Genomic DNA, 14,371 nt, shown 5'->3' on the forward strand with positions numbered 1-14,371 from the left:
ACCTCCGCTCCCTCTTTTGATGATGTATGGTTCGGCATTCGCACCTTTTCTTACCCATTTTTCAGTAATTATGGGTAGACATTCACACCTTCTTGCAGCTGAACACCTCCGCTCCCACTTTTGATGGTGTATAGTCGGGCTTTCGAGCCTTTTCTTCCCCGGTTTTTACAAATTATGGTTGGACATTCAGACCTTCTTGCAGCCGAAAACCTCCACTCCCTCTTTTGATCATACATTATCGGGCATTCGCACCTTTTCTTACCCGCTTTTTACAAACCATGGTCGGACTTTCACACCTTTTAGTAGCCGAACAACTCCGCTCCCGCTATTGATTGTGTACAGTCGGGTATTTTAACCTTTTCTTACCCGCTTTTTACCAACTATGGTTGGACATTCACACCTTCTTACAGCAGAACACCTCCGCTCCCTGTTTATATTATGTATGGTTTGACATTCGCACCTTCTCTCACCCGCCTTTTACTATGGTCGGCCATTCACAGCTTCCTCTCCACCATACTTGTATGGTGGGATATTCAAACCCACTTGCATCCGAAGACCTCCGCCCCCACTTTTGTTGATATTTAGTCGGACATTCGCACCTTACCCGCTTTTGGCAAACTATGGCCTTCTTGCAGCCAAACACCTCTGATCTCGCTTTTGATGATGTAAGGTTGGGCATTCAGACCTTGCTTCACCTGCTTTTCACCAAATATAGTCGGACATTCACACCTTCTTGCAGCCGAACACTTCCGCTTTTAGTGTTCTATGAGGCATTCACATATTTTTTTTCACCGTATTTTATAGATTATGGTTGGAAATTCTCACCCACTCTCATCCGAAGACCTCTCCTCCCGCTTTTGTTAATATATAGTCGGGCATTCGAACCTTTTCTTACCCGCTTTTTACAAATTATGGTCGAACATTCACACCTACTTGCAGCTGAATACTTCCGCTCCACCTTTTAGGTATGTATGGTTGGCATTTGCACCTCTTTTTATACTGATTGCTGAAGATTAAGTTGTTCTTTCTCAAACTACAAATTTTTTTTAATTGTTGAAACTTGATTTGAAGTGGATAAATAAGGAGGACAAACAGTTTTAAGTCAGGCTGATAGAAGGAATTAATTTTATAGCAAAATCTGTATTTCCTCATATGTCGAGAGATGCTTATTGCTGAAGAAGTTCTTTCTCATTCTACAAAGTACAACGTTGTTTATCGTTGAAACTTGATTAGACATGAATAAATATGAAGGACAAAGCAGTCTTAACTTGGTTTGAGTTAATGAATTCGTTTTATAGGAGAATCCGAATTCGTGCATAACTCATAAAAATAGAGCTTATTTTCGGATTCCTGAAGAATGAGTCTGGTTCTTTCTCATAATACAAAGTTTGTTGTTTATTGTTGAAACTTCATCAGAAGTGAAGAAATAAATGAATGCCTATCAACAAATGTGGGATCTAAACTCTAGTGCTTCCTCTAAAATAATTTCCTTTCTCAATTTAGAAATGTGTGTGTGTAAGTCACAACACCCGTGACACCAAAACGGCTTTCTTTTCTCTACACTCTGCACTATGAGCACACACACCAAATCAGAAAGGCTTTTTTCTCTCTTTTCTACATTATGGACTGTGGGGACACAAAACCGCTCTCTCTCTTTTTTTTTTTTTTTATCGTGTGCCAGGGCGTTGTCTCACGTATTAGATTATGCTTAAGATACGAATGGGTTTATCAGTCACATCAGAATCCATACATACTGATCCTCCCGTAATAAAATGGTCGGATCTTATCAAACACACTTTGTTTCTTGTGACAATCAAGTCAGCGAAACAGCGTATACACGTCAAGACACTGAATCAAGTTTGCCACAAGAACTCATAAGTTTGGCAGTATTGCTCTGCCGTCAGCAATCATACACCCATTTTATTTTCGTGAGACATGTGCAAGCACCTGTTCATCTACTGTTCTATCACTATGAATTAGTGATCTATTATCAATAAGGATACTTCTACAACTACTATCAAAGTATGTCCGTACTTCTTATGTTGTCAGTTGCTATATATGAATAAGTGGGTAGCTACTGACAAGCATTAAGCATGTCACACAGCCCAAACATATAACATTTCAGGACACACCACACAGTTAACAACCACAGTGAAGCGTGTCAAAGCCCATGTAACATTCAACAGGACACTTACACAACACATTCAAATCAAACAGTCAGACAACATACAAGAACATATACCCCAGCCGGCATTGCTCCCTGCCTATTTTCGTACAGCACACTATGTGTGCGCACACCTTTATTCACAAACTCTTCAACTTATACTCTTTTACCGAAGCTGCTACAGCTCGATTGGCCGAATACCCTTTGATCCTATTTCGGTGAATTTGACATCTGCCTTACATATAACAGATTAGCGGTTTAGCAGTTTAATTTAGTATGAGTGAAGGAATTCATTTTATAGCAAAATCCGAAATCATGAAGAACTCATGAAAGTAAGCTTATTCTCGGATTCCTGAAACTTTAGATTTGCTCTTTCTTTTACTGCAAAGTACAACGTTGTTTTTTTTGTTTAAATCTTTCTAGACATGGTAAATATTAAGGACAAAGCAGTTTTAACATAGTTTGAGTGAAGGAATTCATTTTATAGATAAAATCCCAAGAGTCTGCTGAGAAAAGAGAGTGAATGCGAAGTAGACTTTAACACGGCTATGGGAGCGAGCCGAGTGTGGGCTAACAAAGAAACGCGACACCGAATGAGCGATCAGAACAAAGCCTCAATACGGGATTCTCGTGGTGTTTTTGTTGCTGCCTTGTCTTTTGCACAGAGTAAAAGACAAGGCAGCCATCGAATAGGGCCCGATTGTTCCTAGTTGGTCAGCCGAGGAGCAAGGGGGGGGGGGGGAGCAAGAGTCTCAACCAAGCAAAGCTCACCATGGGGAAGGTGGCTATGCCAACTGGCCTGATGCCCTGCTCCCGCAGTGACGGATAATCGTACTCTGGTTTCTCTTCATAACGTACAAGTCTTTCGCCTTTTACTAAAGATTTCTGTGGAGAGCAGCACTAATGAGTTGTTTCTATTTTTGGCAGGCTTTACCTTTGCAGGTGAAGCCCTTTCTGTCTGTGCAAAAGAAATCTTCTTACTGTGCAGAGTGACTTCTCTGAGTAGAGTCGCCTTACTTGTTGCGACTGTGCCGATGTTCGAAGCTGGAGTGCAAAGTTGTTGCTTGAATGGTGCTTGCTGGAGCGTGCGGGAGTGCAAAGTTATACCATTTAAAAGGGCTGAAGAGTGCTCAGTGCAGCGGTGGTGGGCGACACTCTGGCCACCTTGAAAACCGAGGTTACATCCACTACCAGGGGCAGCCCAAGTTCTGCCGCAAGTGTGGTGAGCATGGGCACCTGGTTGAGGCTTGTACCAAGGTGTTATGTGGGAAGAGCAGAGAAATTGGGCAAACTTTTGGAGAGTGTCCAAATGGCAGGAAATGTAATCTCTGTGGAGAATTAAATCACCTCTTCAGAGATTGCCCTAAATCTTTTGCCAACAAATTAAAGACGGTAAAGCCACAGTCAAGCCAACAAAGAGAAGGAGACAACTCAGGGAGACAACTCACCGACAGCCTCGTACTGATTCGAGACATCATTGATTACGCTAGAGACAGAAACACCCGGCTTGTCATCTTAAATTTAGACTTTGAAAAAAGCATTTGATCGGGTCTCGCATCAATATCTCTTTCAGGTGTTGCAGCCATCGAAAAGGGCCCGATTGTTCCTACTTGGTGAGCTTTGCTTGGTTGAGACGCTTGCCCCCCCCCCCCCCCCGCTCCTCGGCTGACCAAGTAGAAACAATCTATTCGATGGCTGCCTTGTCTTTTACTCTGTGCAAAAGACAAGTCAGCCACAAACACCACGGGAACACCGTATTGAGGCTTTGTTCTGACCACTCATTCGGTGTCGCGTTTCTTTCAAGCAATTCTCCCGGTTAGCCCGCACTCGGCTCGCTCCCAGAGCCGTGTTAAAGTCCACTTCGCATTCACTCTCTTTTCTGAGCAGATTAAAAGAAAGTTTCATCTTGGGCTCCCTGAAACTTCCATCCTGCACCGCTGTTTGCTTTTTCACAAGAGCAGAGGAGAGCGCACCGTTCCCAGCGGCACTGCAGTACCGGGTCGAGGCTTGGAGTGAACGGAGCAAGCTTCTTTTTCAACTCCTATTCTTAAAAATCCATTTAATATGTAGTCCTCGTATAGAGGACATATTAAACTGATAAGAACAGATACTACACTTGATCTTAGCCAAAAGGCCGAGAAGCGATAACTGTCCACTGTTTCAGGTCCGAGGGCCCTTGCTGGCACAATGCGCACTTGTAGCAGTGTTCTTTTTATGGCCATAGGTGGCCAGAGTGTCACGTTGCACATCCGCCCACCCGCTGCACTGAGCACTCTTCAGCCCTTTTAAATGGTATAACTTTGCACTCCCGCCATGCTCCAGCAAGCACCATTCAAGCAACAACTTTGCACTCCAGCTTCGAACATCGGCACAGTCGCAACAAGTAAGGCGACTCTACTCAGAGAAGTCACTCTGCAAAGTAGCAAGATTTCTTTTGCACAGACAGAAAGGGCTTCACCCGCAAAGGTAAAGCCTGCCAATAATAGAAACAACTCATTAGTGCTGCTCCTCCACGGAAGTCTTTAGTAAAAGGCGAAAGACTTGTATGTTATGAAGAGAAACCAGAGTACGATTATCCGTCACTGCGGGAGCAGGGCATCAGGCTAGTTGGTATAGCCCACCTTCCCCATGGTGAGCTTTGCTTGGTTGAGACGCTTGCCCCCCCCCCCCCCCCCCCCCCCCCCCCCCCTTGCTCCTCGGCTGACCAAGTAGGAACATTCGGGCCCCTATTCGATGGCTGCCTTGTCTTTTACTCTATGCAAAAGACCAAGGCAGCAACAAAAAACACCACGAAGAATCCCGTATTGAGGCTTTGTTCTGATCGCTCATTCGGTGTCGCGTTTCTCTTCAAGCAATTCTCCCGGTTAAGCCACACCCGGCCTCGCTCCCATAGCCGTGTTAAAGTCTACTTCGCATTCACTCTCTTTTCTCTGCAGACTCTTGGGATTTTATCTATAAAATGAATTCCTTCACTCAAACTATGTTAAAACTGCTTTGTCGTTCATATTTACCATGTCTAGAAAGATTTAAACAAAAAAAACAACGTTGTACTTTGCAGTAAAAGAAAGAGCAAATCTAAAGTTTCAGGAATCCGAGAATAAGCTTACTTTCATGAGTGCTTCACGATTTTGGATTTTGCTATAAAATGAATTCCTTCACTCAAACTAAATTAAAACTGGTAAACCGCTAATCTGTTACATGTAAGGCAGAATGTCAAATTCACCGAAATAGGGATCTAAGGGTATTCGGCCAATTGAGCTGTAGCAGCTTCGGTAAAAGAGTATAAGTTGAAGAGTTTGTGAATAAAGGTGTGCGCACACATAGTGAGCTGTAGGAAAATAGGCAGGGAGCAATGCCCGGCTGGGGTATATGTTCTTGTATGTTGTCTGACTGTTTGATTTGAATGTGTTGTGTAAGTGTCCCTGTTGAATGTTTGGGCTTTGACAACTTCACTGTGGTTGTTAACTGTGTGGTGTGTCCTGAAATGTTATATGTTTGGGCTGTGTGACATGCTTAATGCTTGTCAGTAGCTACCCACTTACTTCATATATAGCAACTGACAACATAAGAAGTCTGGACATACTTTGATAGTAGTTGTAGAAGTATCCTTATTGATAATAGATAAACTAACTTCATAGTGATAGAACAGTAGATGAACAGGTGCCTGCACGTCTCACGAAAATAAAATGGGTGTATGATGCTGACGGCAGAGCAATACTGCCAAACTTATGAGTTCTTGTGGCAAACTTGATTCAGTGTCTTGACGTGTATACGCTGTTTCGCTGACTTGATTGTCACAAGAAACAAAGTGTGTTTGATAAGATCCGACCATTTTATTACGGGAGGATCAGTATGTATGGATTCTGATGTGACTGATAAACCCATTCGTATCTTAAGCATAATCTAATACGTGAGGACAACGCCCTGGCACACAATAAAAAAAAAAAAGAGAGAGCGGTTTTGTGTCCCCACAGTCCATAATGTAGAAAAGAGAGAAAAAAGCCTTTCTGATTTTGTGTGTGTGCTCATAGTGCAGAGTGTAGAGAAAAGAGAGAAAAGAAAGCCGTTTTGGTGTCACGGGTGTTGTGACTTACACACACACATTTCTGAATTGAGAAAGAAATTATTTTAGAGGAAGCAGTAGAGTTTAGATCCCACATTTGTTGATAGGCATTCATTTATTTCTTCACTTCTGATGAAGTTTCAACAATAAACAACAAACTTTGTATTATGAGAAAGAACCAGACTCATTCTTCAGGAATCCGAAAATAAGCACGAATTCGGATTCTCCTATAAAACGAATTCATTAACTCAAACCAAGTTAAGACTGCTTTGTCCTTCATATTTATTCATGTCTAATCAAGTTTCAACGATAAACAACGTTGTACTTTGTAGAATGAGAAAGAACTTCTTCAGCAATAAGCATCTCCCTCGACATATGACGAAATACAGATTTTGCTATAAAATTCATTTCTTCTATCAGCGTGACTTAAAACTGTTTGTCCTCCTTATTTTATCACTTCAAAATCAAGTTTCAACAATTAAAAAAAAATTGTAGTTTGAGAAAGAACAACTTAATCTTCAGCAATTAGTATAAAAAGAGGGTAACAAAAGGTGCAAATGCCAACCATACATCACTAAAAGGTGGAGCGGAAGTATTCAGCTGCAAGTAGGTGTGAATGTTCGACCATAATTTGTAAAAAGTGGGTAAGAAAAGGTTTGAATGCCCGACTAAATATTAACAAAAGCGGGAGGAGAGGTCTTCGGATGAGAGTGGGTGAGAATTTCCTACCATACAAGTATGGTGGAGAGGAAGCTGTGATTGGCCGACAATAGTAAAAAGCAGGTGAGAAAAGGTGCGAATGTCAAAACATACATGATCAAAACAGGGAGCGGAGGTGTTTGGCTGCGACAAGGTGTGAATGTCCACCCATAATTAATGAAAAACGGGCAAGAAGTAGGTTCGAATGCCCAACCATACATCATCAAAAGCAGGAGTGGATGTGTTCGGCTTCAAGAAGGTATGAATGTCCATCAATAATTGCTATAAAACATGAAAGAAAATTTTCGAATATCAAACCGCACATAATCATAAGCGGGAGAGGAGGTGTTCCGCTGCAAGAAGGTGAGAATATCCACCCATAATTACTGAAAAATGGGTAAGAAAAGGTGCGAATGCCCAACCATACATCATCAAAAGCAGGAGTGGATGTGTTCGGCTACAAGAAGGTTTGAATGTCCGACCATAGTTTGTAAAAAGCGGGTAAGAACAGGTTTGTATGCCCGACTGTACACAATCAAAAGAGGGAGCGGAGTTGTTCAGCTACAAGAAGGTGTGAAAGTCCGACCATGGTTTGTAAAAAGCGGGTAAGAACAGGTGCGAATGCCCGACAATGTATGATCAAAAGAGGGAGCGGAGGTTTTCGGCTGAAAGAAGGTCTGAATGTCCAACCATAATTTGTAAAAACCGGGGAAGAAAAGGCTCGAAAGCCCGACTATACACCATCAAAAGCTGGAGCGGAGGTGTTCAGCTGCAAGAAGGTCTGAATGTCCATCAATAATTGCTAGAAAACATGAAAGAGAATTTTCGAATATCAAACCGCACATGATAATAAGCGGGAGAGGAGGTGTTCAGCTGCAAGGTGTGAATGTCCACCCATAATTACTGAAAAATGGGTAAGAAAAGGTGCGAATTCCCAACCATACATCATCAAATGCACGAGTGGATGTGTTCGGCTACAAGAAGGTTTGAATGTCCGACCATAGTTTGTAAAAAGCGGGTAAGAAAAGGTTCGAATGCCCAAACATACACCATCAAAAGAGGGAGCGGAGGTGTTCCGCTGTAAGAAGGTGTGAATGTCCGACCATAGTTGGTAAAAAGCGAGTAAGAAAAGGTTAAAATACCCGACTGTACACAATCAATAGCGGGAGCGGAGTTGTTCGGCTACTAAAAGGTGTGAAAGTCCGACCCTGGTTTTAAAAAGCGGGTAAGAAAAGGTTCGAATGCCCGAACATACACCATCAAAAGAGGTAGCGGAGGTGTTCCGCTGTAAGACGGTGTGAATGTCCGATCATAGTTGGTAAAAAGCGGGTAAGAAAAGGTTAAAATACCCGACTGTACACAATCAAAAGAGGGAGCGGAGTTGTTCAGCTAAGAGAAGGTGTGAAAGTCCGACCATGGTTTGTAAAAAGCGGGTAAGAAAAGGTTCGTATGCCCGAATATACACTATCAAAACCGGAAGCGTAGGTGTTCGGCTGCAAGAAGGTGTGAACGTCCGACCAAAGTTTGTGAAAAAGCAGTTAAGAAAAGGTTCGAATATCTAACCAAACATAATCAAAAGCGGGAGCAGAGCTGTTCGACTGCAAGTAGGTGTGAATGTCAGAGAATAATTTGCAAAAAGCTGATGAGAAAGGGTGAGAAATCCCGACTATACACCATCAAATGCGGTAGCGGAGTTGTTCTGCTGTGAGTAGGTGTGATTCTCCAACCATAATTGCTGAAAAATGTGTTAGAAAAGGTAAGAATGCCGGTCCATACATCATCAAAAGCGAGAGAGGTTGTGTTCGGCTGCAAGTAGGTGTGAATGTCCAGCCATAATTACTCACAAACGGGTAAGAAAAGGTAGTATTGCCAGACCATATATGATCAAAACAGGGAGCGGAGGTGGTTCAGCTGCAAGAAGGTTTGAATGTCCGACTAAAGTTCAAATATATTAACAAAAGCGGGAGGAGAGGTCTTCGGATGAGAGTGGTTGAAAATTTCCGACCATAATCTATAAAATGCGGTGAAAAAAAGGTGTGATAGAACACTAAAAGGTGGAGCGGAAGTGTTCGGCTGCAAGAAGGTGTGAATGTCCGACTATATTTGGTGAAAAGCCGGTGAAGCAAGGTCTGAATGCCCAACCTTACATCATCAAAAGCGAGATCAGAGGTGTTTGGCTGCAAGAAGGCCATAGTTTGCCAAAAGCGGGTAAGGTGCGAATGTCCGACTAAATATCAACAAAATTTGGGGTGGAGGTCTTCGGATGCAAGTGGGTGTGATTATCCCAACATACAACTATGGTGGAGTCCTCTCCAGCTGTGAATAGCCGACCATAGTTTGGAAAAAGCGGGTAAGAAAAGGTTTGAATGCCCAAACATACACCATCAAAAGAGGGAGCGTAGGTGTTCTGCTGTACGAAGGTGTGAATGTCCGACCATACTTGGTAAAAAGCGGGTAAGAAAAGGTTAAAATACCCGACTGTACACAATCAATAGCGGGAGCGGATGTGTTCGGCTACAAGAAGATGTGAAAGTCCGACCATATTTTGTAAAAAGCGGGTAAGAACAGGTTCGTATGCCCGAATATACACCATCAAATGCGGGAGCGGAGGTGTTCGGCTGTGAGTAGGTGTGAAAGTCCGACCATGGTTTGTAAAAAGCGGGTAAGAACAGGTTCGTATGCCCGAATATACACCATCAAATGCGGGAGCGGAGGTGTTCGGCTGTGAGTAGGTGTGAATCTCCAACCATAATTGCTGAAAAATGTGTTAGAAAAGGTAAGAATGCCGGTCCATACATCATCAAAAGCGGGAGAGGTGGTGTTCGGCTGCAAGTAGGTGTGAATGTCTAGCCATAATTACTCACAAATGGGTAAGAAAAGGTAGTATTGCCAGACCATACATGATCAAAAAAGGGAGCGGAGGTGGTTAAGCTGCAAGAAGGTGTTAATGTCCGACTAAAGTTTGTAAAAAGCGGGTAAGAAAAGGTGCGAATGCCCGACAATGTATGATCAAAAGAGGGAGCGGAGGTTTTCGGCTGAAAGAAGGTCTGAATGTCCAACCATAATTTGTAAAAACCGGGGAAGAAAAGGCTCGAAAGCCCGACTATACACCATCAAAAGCTGGAGCGGAGGTGTTCAGCTGCAAGAAGGTCTGAATGTCCATCAATAATTGCTAGAAAACATGAAAGAGAATTTTCGAATATCAAACCGCACATGATAATAAGCGGGAGAGGAGGTGTTCAGCTGCAAGAAGGTGTGAATGTCCACCCATAATTACTGAAAAATGGGTAAGAAAAGGTGCGAATTCCCAACCATACATCATCAAATGCACGAATGGATGTGTTCGGCTACAAGAAGGTTTGAATGTCCGACCATAGATTGTAAAAAGCGGGTAAGAAAAGGTTCGAATGCCCAAACATACACCATCAAAAGAGGGAGCGGAGGTGTTCCGCTGTAAGAAGGTGTGAATGTCCGACCATAGTTGGTAAAAAGCGGGTAAGAAAAGGTTAAAATACCCGACTGTACACAATCAATAGCGGGAGCGGAGTTGTTCGGCTACTAAAAGGTGTGAAAGTCCGACCCTGGTTTTAAAAAGCGGGTAAGAAAAGGTTCGAATGCCCGAACATACACCATCAAAAGAGGTAGCGGAGGTGTTCCGCTGTAAGACGGTGTGAATGTCCGATCATAGTTGGTAAAAAGCGGGTAAGAAAAGGTTAAAATACCCGACTGTACACAATCAAAAGAGGGAGCGGAGTTGTTCAGCTAAGAGAAGGTGTGAAAGTCCGACCATGGTTTGTAAAAAGCGGGTAAGAAAAGGTTCGTATGCCCGAATATACACTATCAAAACCGGAAACGTAGGTGTTCGGCTGCAAGAAGGTGTGAACGTCCGACAAAAGTTTGTGAAAAAGCAGTTAAGAAAAGGTTCGAATATCTAACCAAACATAATCAAAAGCGGGAGCAGAGCTGTTCGACTGCAAGTAGGTGTGAATGTCAGAGAATAATTGCTTTAAAACATGAAAGAAAATTTTCGAATATCAAACCTTACATGATCATTAGCGGGAGAGGAGGTGTTCAGCTGCAAGAAGGTGTGAATATCCAGGAATCCGAGAATAAGCTTATTTTCATGAGTTCTGCACGATTTCGGATTTTATGTATAAAATGAATTCCTTCACGCAAACTAAGTTAACACTGCTTTGTCCTTCATATGTACCCATTTCTACATATATTTCAAGCATAAACTTCCTCATACTACCCTGAATGAGAAAGAGCCACACTTGTGATTAAGCCATACGCCCCTTTTGAGGAGTTCTGCATGGTTTGGGATTTTATCTATAAAATTAATTCCTTCACTCAAACTATGTTAAAACGGCTTTTACCTTCATATTTATCAATGTCTCGATAGATTTAAACAAAAAACAACGTTGTACTTTGCAATAAAAGAAAGAGCAAATCAAAAGTTTTAGGAATCCGAGAATAAGCTTATTTTCATGAGTTCTGCACGATTTCGGATTTTATGTATAAAATGAATTAATTCACTCAAACCAAGTTAAAACTGCTTTTTCCTTCATATTTATCAATGTCTAGATCGACTTCAACAAAGAACAACATTGTATTTTGCAGTAGAAGAAAGAGCAAAACTGAAGGATCAGGAATCCGAGAATAAGCTTCTTTTCATACGTTCTGCACGATTTCGGATTTTATGTATAAAATGAATTCCTTCACTCAAACTAAGTTAACACTGCTTTGTCCTTCATATGTACCCATTTCTACATATATTTCAAGCATAAACTTCCTCATACTACCCTGAATGAGAAAGAGCCACACTTGTGATTAAGCCATACGCCCCTTTTGAGGAGTTCTGCATGATTTGGGATTTTATCTATAAAATCAATTCCTTCACTCAAACCAAGTTAAAACTGCTTTTTCATTCATATTTATCAATGTCTAGATCGACTTCAACAAAGAACAACATTGTATTTTGCAGTAGAAGAAAGAGCAACACTGAAGGATCAGGAATCCGAGAATAAGCTTATTTTCTTATGGGCAAGTGGGAACTGCTTTGTCCTTCATATTTATCAATGTGTAGATGGATTTCAACTTCTTCTACTGCAAAGTCCAATGTTTTTCTTTTTTGAAGTCGATCTAGACATTGAATATGGAAGGACAAAGCAGTTTTAACTTGGTTTGAGCAAAGCAATTCATTTTATAGCAAAATCCGAAATCGTGCAGAACTCATGAAAGCAGGCTTATACTCGGATTCCTGAAACTTTAGATTTGCTCTTTCTTTTACTGCAAAGTCCAATGTTTTTCTTTGTTGAAGTCGATCTAGACATGGTAAATATGAAGGACAAATCAGTTTTAACATAGTTTGAGTGAAGTAATGCATTTTATAAGCAAAATCCCAAATCATAGAGAACTCACGAAAAGCTTTTTCTCGCTTTTCACTGCTTTTTACAAACTTTGGTCGGACGTTCACACCTTCTTGCATCCGAACACCTCCGCTTCCGCTTTTGATGATGTATATTCGGGCATTCGAACCTTTTATTACCCGCTTTTTACAAACCATTGTCGGACTTTCACACCTTCTTGCAGCCGAACACCTCCGCTCCCGCTTTTGATCATACAATGTCGGGACATCGCTCCTTGTCTTACCAGCTTTTTACAAACTTTAGTCGAACATTCACACCTTCTTGAAGCTGAACACCTCCGCTCCCACTTTTGATGATGTATAGTCGGGCTTTCGAGCCTTTTCTTACCCGGTTTTTACAAATTATGGTTGGACATTCAGACCTTGCAGCCGAACACCTCCGCTCTCTCTTTTGATCATACATTGTCGGGCATTCACACCTTGTCTTACCCGCTTTTTACAAACTATAGTCAGACATTCACACCTTGCAGCTGAACCTCCGCTCCCTGTTTTGATCATGTATGGTCTGGCAATACTACCTTTTCTTCCCCCGTTTGTGAGTAATTATGGCTGGACATTCACACCTACTTGCAGTCGAACAGCTCTGCTCCCGCTTTTGATTATGTTTGGTTGGATATTCGAACCTTTTCTTAACTGCTTTTTACAAACCATGGTCGGACTTTCACACCTTCTTGTAGCCGAACAACTCCACTCCCGCTATTGATTTTGTACAGTCGGGTATTTTAACCTTTTCTTACCCGCTTTTTGCCAACTATGGTCGGACATTCACACCGTCTTACAGCGGAACACCTCCGCTCCCGCTTTTTATGGTGTATAGTCGGGCATTCGAACCTTTTCTTACCCGCTATTTACAAACTATGGTAGAACATTCAAACTTTCGTGTATCCGAAAACCTCCGCTCTCTCTTTTGATCATACATTGTCGGACATTCGCACCTTTTCTTACCCGCTTTTTACAAACCATGGTCGGACCGTCACACCTTCTTGTAGCCGAACAACTCCGCTCCCGCTATTGATTGTGTACAGTCGGGTATATTAACCTTTTCTTACCCGCTTTTTACCAAGTATGGTTGGACATTCACACCTTCGTACAGCGGAACACCTCCGCTCCCTCTTTTGATTATGTATGTTCGGGCATTCAAACCTTTTCTTACCCGCTTTTTCCAAACTATGGTCGGCTATTCACAGCTTCCTCTCCACCATACTTGTATGGTGGGATATTCACACCCACTTGCATCCGAAGACCTCCGCCCCAAATTTTGTTGATATTTAGTCGGACATTCGCACCTTACCCGCTTTTGGCAAACTATGGCCTTCTTGCAGCCAAACAACTCTGATCTTGCTTTTGATGATGTAAGGTTGGGCATTCAGACCTTGCTTCACCTGCTTTTCACCAAATATAGTCGGACATTCACACCTTCTTGCAGCCGAACACTTCCGCTCCACCTTTTAGTGTTCTATCACACCTTTTTTTTCACCGCATTTTATACATTATGGTTGGAAATTTTCAACCACTCTCATCCGAAGACCTCTCCTCCCGCTTTTGTTAATATATTTGAACTTTAGTTTGACATTCAAACCTTCTTGAAGCTGAACCACCTCCGCTCCCTGTTTTGATCATATATGGTCTGGCTACTACCTTTTCTTACCCGTTTGTGAGTAATTATGGCTTGACATTCACACCTACTTGCAGTCGAACACCACCTCTCCCGCTTTTGATGGTGTATAGTCGGGCATTCTCACCCTTTCTCATCAGCTTTTTACAAATTATGATCTGACATTCACACCTGCTTTTGATAATGTATTTTTAGGCATTCGCACCTTTTTTTTACCCATTTTTCATGAATTATGGGTGGACATTCACACCTTCTTGCAGCCGAACACCTCCTCTCCCGCTTATGATCATGTGCGGTTTGATATTCGAAAATTTACTTTCTTGTTTTAAAGCAATTATTGATGGACATTCAAACCGTCTTGCAGCTGAACACCTCCGCTCCCACTTTTGATGGTGTATACTC

General features: G+C 42.1%; 3 non-coding genes across 3 annotated transcripts; 1 reads left to right on the forward strand and 2 right to left on the reverse strand.

The window, feature by feature from the left end:
- Positions 1-2,995: 2,995 nt before the first annotated feature.
- On the forward strand, positions 2,996-3,109 carry LOC140280603 (U5 spliceosomal RNA). The gene has a single exon (XR_011909543.1). It is a non-coding gene; the product is annotated as a U5 spliceosomal RNA (small nuclear RNA).
- Positions 3,110-4,126: 1,017 nt separating this feature from the next.
- Positions 4,127-4,310, reverse strand: LOC140280521 (U2 spliceosomal RNA). Its single transcript, XR_011909481.1, has one exon. It is a non-coding gene; the product is annotated as a U2 spliceosomal RNA (small nuclear RNA).
- Positions 4,311-4,619: 309 nt separating this feature from the next.
- LOC140280748 (U5 spliceosomal RNA) lies at positions 4,620-4,734 on the reverse strand. Its single transcript, XR_011909677.1, has one exon. It is a non-coding gene; the product is annotated as a U5 spliceosomal RNA (small nuclear RNA).
- Positions 4,735-14,371: the final 9,637 nt, after the last annotated feature.

Source organism: Leuresthes tenuis, unplaced genomic scaffold, assembly GCF_036924035.1.
Source record: "Leuresthes tenuis unplaced genomic scaffold, fLeuTen1.0.hap1 SCAF_21, whole genome shotgun sequence".
Classification (NCBI taxonomy): Eukaryota; Metazoa; Chordata; class Actinopteri; order Atheriniformes; family Atherinopsidae; genus Leuresthes; species Leuresthes tenuis.